The sequence below is a fragment of the Salvelinus alpinus genome, chromosome 7, assembly GCF_045679555.1.
Source record: "Salvelinus alpinus chromosome 7, SLU_Salpinus.1, whole genome shotgun sequence".
Taxonomy (NCBI): Eukaryota; Metazoa; Chordata; class Actinopteri; order Salmoniformes; family Salmonidae; genus Salvelinus; species Salvelinus alpinus.
The window spans coordinates 38,773,483-38,781,695 of record NC_092092.1 but is presented as its reverse complement, the minus strand read 5'-3'; the positions used below and the strand labels follow the sequence as shown (position 1 = coordinate 38,781,695).

General features: G+C 40.5%; 1 long non-coding RNA gene across 1 annotated transcript; it reads right to left on the bottom strand.

Annotated features, from left to right (window-relative positions):
* Positions 1–1,936: 1,936 nt before the first annotated feature.
* On the bottom strand, positions 1,937–7,838 carry LOC139580977 (uncharacterized). Its single transcript, XR_011676129.1, has 6 exons — positions 7,154–7,838; positions 6,876–6,933; positions 6,125–6,248; positions 5,265–5,870; positions 5,038–5,152; positions 1,937–4,835 (listed from the first exon to the last, which is right to left on the bottom strand). It is a non-coding gene; the product is annotated as an uncharacterized lncRNA (long non-coding RNA).
* Positions 7,839–8,213: the final 375 nt, after the last annotated feature.

Here is an 8,213-nt window from a genome sequence, read left to right as displayed (position 1 = left end):
AATCTACTTGAAAATCTATGGCAAGACCTGAAAATGGTTGTCTAGCAATGATCTAGAGGCGAAAGAAACGCACACCTATTTAGGCGAGGGGCTGGCTAGCGGACTGGAACACTTAAAAAATAAAGGAGAGCTGCACAGAGCAAGGGTCTTTAAATTAAAGATCCAGGCAGCCTCTCGTTTCAACAATAAATTGTCGAGGTCACCCCCTCTCCTAGGGAGGGTGACATGTTCGATGCCAATATAACGTAGAGACGAAATCGAGTGGTTTTCTTCCAAAAAGTGGGCCGCAACTGGGTAAGTCGAGTTTTTGCACCAAATGGTGCTACGATGCTCCGAGATACGTACTTTTAATTCACGCTTTGTTTTACCCACATCATTTTTACCACAAGGACAATAAGATAAGTAACTGCCTTAGTGGAGCACACCTTTGATTGGGATCTGTTTCCCTGTTTGGGGGTGTTTGAAGATTCTACATTTATAAGTGCCATTGCATTGAGCACAGCCATTACATTTGTAGTTTCCATCCAGTAGGTGCGCAAATAGACGTTGTACTTACTTATATGGTCTTCAATACTTACCTTTGGGCTAAAGGGGAATACTATATCATTACATTTTATTATTTTGTATTTTCTAATTAAATATGTATTACCTACATGCTTGGTTCCTAGGAAGTACGTTTGGTACTAAATTATTACCATGTATTTACTTTTTGTTCCTAGGTATTTACCTTGTTAATATCTAGCAATTACCGGGCTGTAAAATGAAGGGTTACTGCTAAATCCAAAGACTCACACACCTTACAACACACAACTGCTGGCATTCCACCACTGCATTATTCTATATATGTATTACCAAGTATGTTTACATAACAGTTCAACATTTTCCATGACTACACAGTACTTCATTCTTCATTTGGATCCCAATTAGGACAAATATTTCATTTGGTGATACTGTTTATTTTTATGTGAGTTTTTCCATGGTCCATCTTCCTGGATATCTAAAAGAGAACCGTTTAGTAAATAAACGTAAAAGTGCAATAACAATGCCTACATGCTAGATGAAGACTGCACAAATATTGTTTCTCAAAAGTTTGTTGCCCACACAAACTTCCCTTATTTATATATGTTTTATGTTTGGTTGTAGGCCTCCCTCGTTCAATAACATTTCTGAGTACTCTGTAGATTTTTACACTTAGTTTTGGGACACAACATTGTGATTCTGTGTACTGGTTGGACTCCCTGAGTTGTGCACTGTTCTGGTGGGCGGCAACGGAAAATAACCCTACCCCAATAACACTGGCTTCGCCAAAAAAATGCTAACCTCCCTGTTATTGTAATGTTGAGAGGTTAGCATGTCTTGGGGGTATGATATAAAATGCTAACCTCCCTGTTATTGTAATGGTGAGAGGTTAGCATGTCTTGGGGGTATGATATAAAATGCTAACCTCCCTGTTATTGTAATGTTGAGAGGTTAGCATGTCTTGGGGGTATGATATAAAATGCTAACCTCCCTGTTATTGTAATGGTGAGAGGTTAGCATGTCTTGGGGGTATGATATTTGTGCCTCTGTAACTTTCTCACTCATTATTCATGATTAATTCAGGACTATCCGTAATCATGGTAGCATCCACATTAATGTAGAAGTGTTTAGAAACATATTATATTCTTATTTACAATAAAAGTGACTCCAAAATGACACAGTACATTATTTCACATTCATTTCTATAGGGCACAAAAAAATCTGAAACACCAAAACAAACAGCAAATGCATATGTTGAGAGCTTTACTGTGCCTGGGTCTGAAGTGCATGGTAAAAGTGGCCCCTACTGCTGAATCTGGATATTTTTTCCCCCCCTAAACTCAAGACATGTTTCCTACTTGACCTTTAGCAGGATCATGTATCATGTAAAACTTTCAATAAATCAATGAATACCCTATATTTTCAACATGTTGCATTCTTTATTCAATCTGTTGTTAATGGCAACATTTGGTATATTTTCTGTTCTCCAAAAAAACACATTGGCATATTATTCAACACCAAAGACACGAGACAATCATTGACAAGATGCAGTGACATGTGAAGAGGCTTTGTGAGATGCAGGGGTTGACTGGACAGTGGACACACACATCGCTTAACCCTAACTCGCCCCATAGACAGTCATCATCAGGGCAATCATGTGTGAACAACAACACTTGTTGTCCAACAGTCTTGACAACATTATTTTCCTAATCTCCTTCCCTTCATGACAACTGTAAAGACACTTGGAAGGTTAAAAATCAATACAAGAAAAGCCTACCAGTGCTTTTACAATCTGATTAACATCAGAGATAGGAGGAGAGGAAAGGAGGGGGCATTGGTACAAAGGCATTGTGTGAAACAAGATTCAAATGAGTTAGCTACAACATCATGCTGATACGGTTAGACTGAAAACAGTTAGAACCAGAGCCGTATAGAGGTCAGGCCAGAGCTTGCTATGCCCGCTCTGTGAATCACTGGGGGAAAGGACACTCACAATAGGTGAACTAGCAATGAACAACATTTTAGCACCAATTTCAAATGATTTTGTAAAACTGAATTAGAAGCTAGAGACATTCAGCTAGGTGTAAGTACTGTACAGTAAATCCTCTCAGTATGAGTGATGGATGAAACATTTAAGAAGCTTGATAGGCCATTGACAATGCTGCCAGCGACCACATTTTAGGAAGCAGCTGACAACATTGCAACAAATAGCGCAAAATGGTTACCCATTTAGTTGTTGCCTCGCAATCAGTGTTGTTCTTTGTTAATATAGGCAACTTGATCATAGGTTCTTCACTAGACCACTTTGTGAATATACTGCAAGGCCTGCATAGAGATATACATGCTTTTTAATGGAAGAGCTTGACCATACTTGTTCACAGCAGAGGGTATAGGATATTTTGAGGTAAAGTTTTTTTTGGTCTCACTAACAATAAGACACGTTAAAGACTAATGCAACTAAGTTACGCTCAGATGAATGACAATGTAGAAATAAAACATTTGTGATGTATTATGTGTATTCAAAAAAATGTGGTATATTCACTTTCTTGAACTTTAATAATTGTTATATATTTAACATGCATTTTAAATCATGCCACCTAGTTATATCTGTCATTCCTTATACCTGCATGTGGATTGGTAAGGACGCATATAATTACATAAGCTATGGGTGCAGCTTGAAAACATATTAATTTATGTAACCCTCTATAAAATCGACCTAAACTAGGTTGAAAAAATATATATATGCTACCATTTGATCTACAGTATGTTGGCACAATGGTGGAAAACAACATTTACAATATGGAGTCATTCCCATACAGTACATGTAAAACAGAGCCCTATGGTCCTCGGGCCAATGTCCTTGTCAACATACAAAATGTTTATGCGTGTGGTTTATATTCCAGGTGATTGACAGTGGTGACTATTTAAACATGTTGCAATGATGTGTGCCTTTGGGTGGAGTGATAGTAAGTCTCTCTGTCAGTTGATAAGGAATGGTGCTTAATCGATGGTTAAAGTGCACACCACACTAAACCACTTTTAAAATGGATAATTTTATCCCTTTGAAATTATACTCTATTCTCCCAAATTGTCAAAACACAGGCTGAAAAACTTTCCAAAACCAATACCCAAACAACTATAACGAGTGTGTAAAAACAGTAAACTCTGAAAACAGTAAAAACAGTAAAATCATTTTCATTATTTTTTACTAGTGATGTGCCGAGTACTCGGACAAAACGAGTACCGTAATAGAGATACATTTTCCAAATACGATTATGAAAAAAATAAGTATTTTTTGTAATTATTTGTGATCGAAAACTCCCCTCCTCCAAACATTGCGTATGAATCAGAATCCATAGCTAGTTATGTCCTGTCGACTTTGCTGAGGCCATACGGTTGTTTAGTAGGCCTACTTTGTCTGTCCATATATTCCATCGCTGACGACGTCTGTCATTAAATCGTGATCCAAACCCACGCTTGCTTGCTATTATTATTTACTCTAGCCCAGACAAGTTTACCGAGCAACAGATCAGTCGAAAATAAAATGACAAATGTAGATTGTTTATTTTGATTGCACAAATGTTGTGGCATAAGTGTCGGGAGGGAAAAGTTTTGCTCCTCTCGAAAGTTAAACAATATATGGGGCAAGCGAATTAGCCTAGCGTTACCTTCATCTAAACCTGTGTCTGGAATAAATGCAGGCAATAGTAGCCAGTCATGCATTAGGCTATTTATTAGCCTGTTTCATTGATAATTGAATAGGACTAGGTAAGTAAATCATGTGCATTTTCATCTGTCTGGGTCATTTAACAATGTGTGCATGAATGAGTGAAGGGGCATAACGATGCACATTTGAGTGATAGCGCAGTAATGCGCCCTGAAGGTATAGGCTTTACCAGCATTTAAAGCGCACTTCTGGGTTTTCCGATCACGAGTAAATCCGATTACGAGTGTGATGTGTGATAAAATGTATACAATTACGAATACGAGTAGGATGAGATCGGCACACCACAAATGTCTACCTCATGCTTCAGTCTATGTGTGCCCCCTAGTGGTCAAACAGATTAATACTCACTTAACTTCAAGTTGGACAAGTTAGTGGAGGTATTCACTCTAGCAGTTGAACCCCAATGTAGTGTAGGTCATCAGGGTGGAGAAGGGGAGGTTGGTGTGTGCTTAAGGGTTCAGTGCCTCTTGCTCTCCAGGATGGCCCTCCAGTCATCGGCCCAGGAGAGCAGGCGCTGGCTGGAGCTGGGGGTTACGTTTTTGTTGTGGCAGGCAGTGAACAGGATGTGCTCCCAGGTTGGGCTCTACACCTGCAACAGAGGCACATCACAAAGGTCACGTAATGCTTGTTGATTAATCTAACGGTCTGGAATACTAACTACCAACAAACTAAACTGTAATATACCTAAATGTATGACAAAGTAGCATGCATATGGCACCGTCACATAAATGCAAATCACATACATTTAGACACACCCAGTTCTCCAGCTTTGCTACAAACACTCGACTCACCTAGGATGTCCGGCGTGTCATCTATGAGGATGTCCCCAGTCACCATGGTCTTGTCTCAGGTCAGGATGATCTGCTCCAAGAAGTCATAGCTCAGGTGTTTCTCTATCCAGGCACGCTGAACACGCATGCGCAAGGGAGAGCGCAAAGACCATTATTGTTAGAAAGAGGTAACACAATCACCACTCTGCCTCCAGCCCACAGGATTTCTGTCTTGACTCCGAGCTTACCTTCTCATCAGGGCAGTGTATATAATGTTTTATAGGGCTGGTGCAAATAAAAACACCTGTGCTGGAAAACAGAGAAGAAAACAACTGGGTTAGTTTGTTTTCAATGTAAATGTTCAACAACATACAGTTTTTGAAAGGTCAGCAAAGAAGATGTCCTAACATGAGAGTGTAGGCTAATGTTGGAACAGGGAGACCTGTGAATTTGTTAAATGAGGACAATTGCCCTTGAAGTTAACTGCTATATGGTTGTTCACATCAGCTAGGCCAAAGTGAAACACTAACGAAGGGTAAAGCAAAGGTTCCAGCTATAAAGATCGTGCCTACAGTATTTCTGGGAAAACTAAGCATGGTGACATTTTAGCTATGCAAACAACGCATAGCAAAGACATACAGCAGAGCACACTATGTCATGAGTGCTCCCGAGTGGCGCAGCGGTCTAAGGCACTGCATCTCAATGCAAGAGGTGTCACTACAGTCCCTGGTTCGATTCCAGGCTGTACCACATCTGGCCGTGATTGGGAGTCCCATAGGTCAGCGCACAATTGGCCCAGCGTCGTCCGGGTTTGGCCAGGCCGTCATTGTAAATAAGAATTTGTTCTGAATTGCCTAGTTAAAGAAAATACAAATAAAAAAAGAAATACAAATAATTTAAAAAAGATTCTGTGGTCTGATGAGACAAAAATGTAATGCAAAGTGCTATGTTTGGAGAAAACCAAGCACAACTCATCACCCGTCTAACACGCATGGAGCATGGTGGTGGCAGCATAATGCTATGGGGATGCTTTTCAGGGACTGGGAGACTGGTAAGGATAGAGGGAACAATGAATGGAGCCAAAAATGGACAGTTCAGAATTACTTACACACAGATCACTCCTTAAGTTCCCATACTGAGATGACACCCAGAATCCTTGTCTGTCCTCCAGGGTGATGTACAGTTCGTTGGGGTACCTGGCCCAATATTTTTCAGGAATCCCCTTTCCAAGTCTGGAATGACCCCATCCATGTGCAAAAAAGGAAGAAGACATCTTCATGGATATACACTTGAACTGGTCATGAAGAAAAGTTATCTCTCTGCCAAATAGGCGTAAAGTCATCTTAGGCAGTAATGACATTATTTACTTGCCTCCCTAATTTCTGTCCGTGATCGAACAATGGCTTCACGAAGTGTGAGATGTGTTTTAAAGTCCAGAACGTCAATGTGTTATTCTTAATAGGGTTCCATTTAAATAAAAACTATTTTGGAATGTTGATTCGTTACTAATGCAACTAACTAATTGACACTGTCAAATATACTTTTTCTGGTTTTAACCTTTATTGCAATTGGTCAGACTTTGGCATTTGTGCTGCATAGCATTAGCCAGCAAGCTAGCTAAACTAAGCACTATGTTGAGTATGCCTTTCAGCACTGTATTTGGACGTGTTTACGACTATCAGTATGGACTGGTGTCTCAACCCTCGGCTATTAGTGCCGCAACCCGTCAGCCACACAGCAGCTGTAAAATTCGGTGCAAATGCTCCCAGAAGTGTTGCCTACTGTACAAAATTCCCCAAGATGTAAAGCCTGCCTACATCTTCCAGTCAAAGACAATGTCCTGAAACAAGATTACTCACATGTCCTCAGTTTCTCAGGTGGGTTTAAAAATCCAGAGGCAAACTTGTACCATGGAGTCTGAAAGGGTAAACATCAACAACATTCAACATTAGCATATCAACATGAACTTTCCACATCAAAACAGGCAGACAGCATGCATGCAGCAGGAGAAGCAAAATGACAGTGAAGGGAGGAATCAATCAGCTCTGGGGATCACTTCTCCATACGTAGGGATTTCAGACTCTTTTCTTTAATATCAACAAGAAAGGATCTTTCATATAAAAAAATATACACTTACTGTAGCAGTTTGCACAGACAGACAAGCTGTATGTGCCTACAGTTGACCAACTACACTTCCTCCCCAGTTACGCTTACACACAGGTGTTCCGAGCACGCTAGATAGCTAATTAGCACAAGTGGCTGGCCACCTATGTCTTCAGTCTGTCTTCCAAGTGATGTAACATGGAGATATGGCTGTGTGGGAACACTTACGCTAACCCTATAAAGGTGTGTAGTAATTTAACCTTTTTTAAAATTATTATTTGTAGCTGATATGAAAGATATATTCCTTATGTTTCCAAAACCATGCCACAATAAACTGTGATAAACTGCAGGCAACACTACTTGCCTAGAGAGTTCTCAGCTATACTTTTCGTGGCTGTTTATTTACCACCACAGACAGATGCTGGCACTAAGACCGCACTCAGTCAGCTGTATAAGGAAATAAGCAAACAGGAAACACTTAACCCAGAGGCGGCGCTCCTAGTGGCAGGAGACTTTAATGCAGGGAAACTTAAATCAGTTCTACCAAATCTCTATCAACATGTTAAATGTGCAACCAGAGGGAAAAAAATTCTAGATCACCTGTACTCCACACACAGAGACACGTACAAAGCTCTCCCTCGCCCTCCATTTGGTAAATCCGACCACAACTCTATCTTCCCGATTCCTGCTTACAAGCAAAAATGAAAGCAGGAAGCACCAGTTACTCGGTCTATAAAAAAATGCAGATGCTAAACTACAGGACTGCTTTGCTATCACAGACTGGAACATGTTCCGGGATTCTTCCGATGACATTGAGGAATACACCACATCAGTCACTGGCTTTATCAATAAGTTCATTGAGGACGTCGTCCCCACAGTGGCTGTACGTACATACCCCAACCAGAAGCCATGGATTAAAGGCAACATTCGCACACTGAGCTAAAGGGTAGAGCTGCCGCTTTCAAGGTGCGGGACTCTAACCCGGTAGCTTACAAGAAATCCCGGTATGCCCTGCGACGAACCATCAAACAGGCAAAGCATCAATACAGGACTAAGATTGAATCATACTAAACTGGCTCCGACGCTCATCGGAT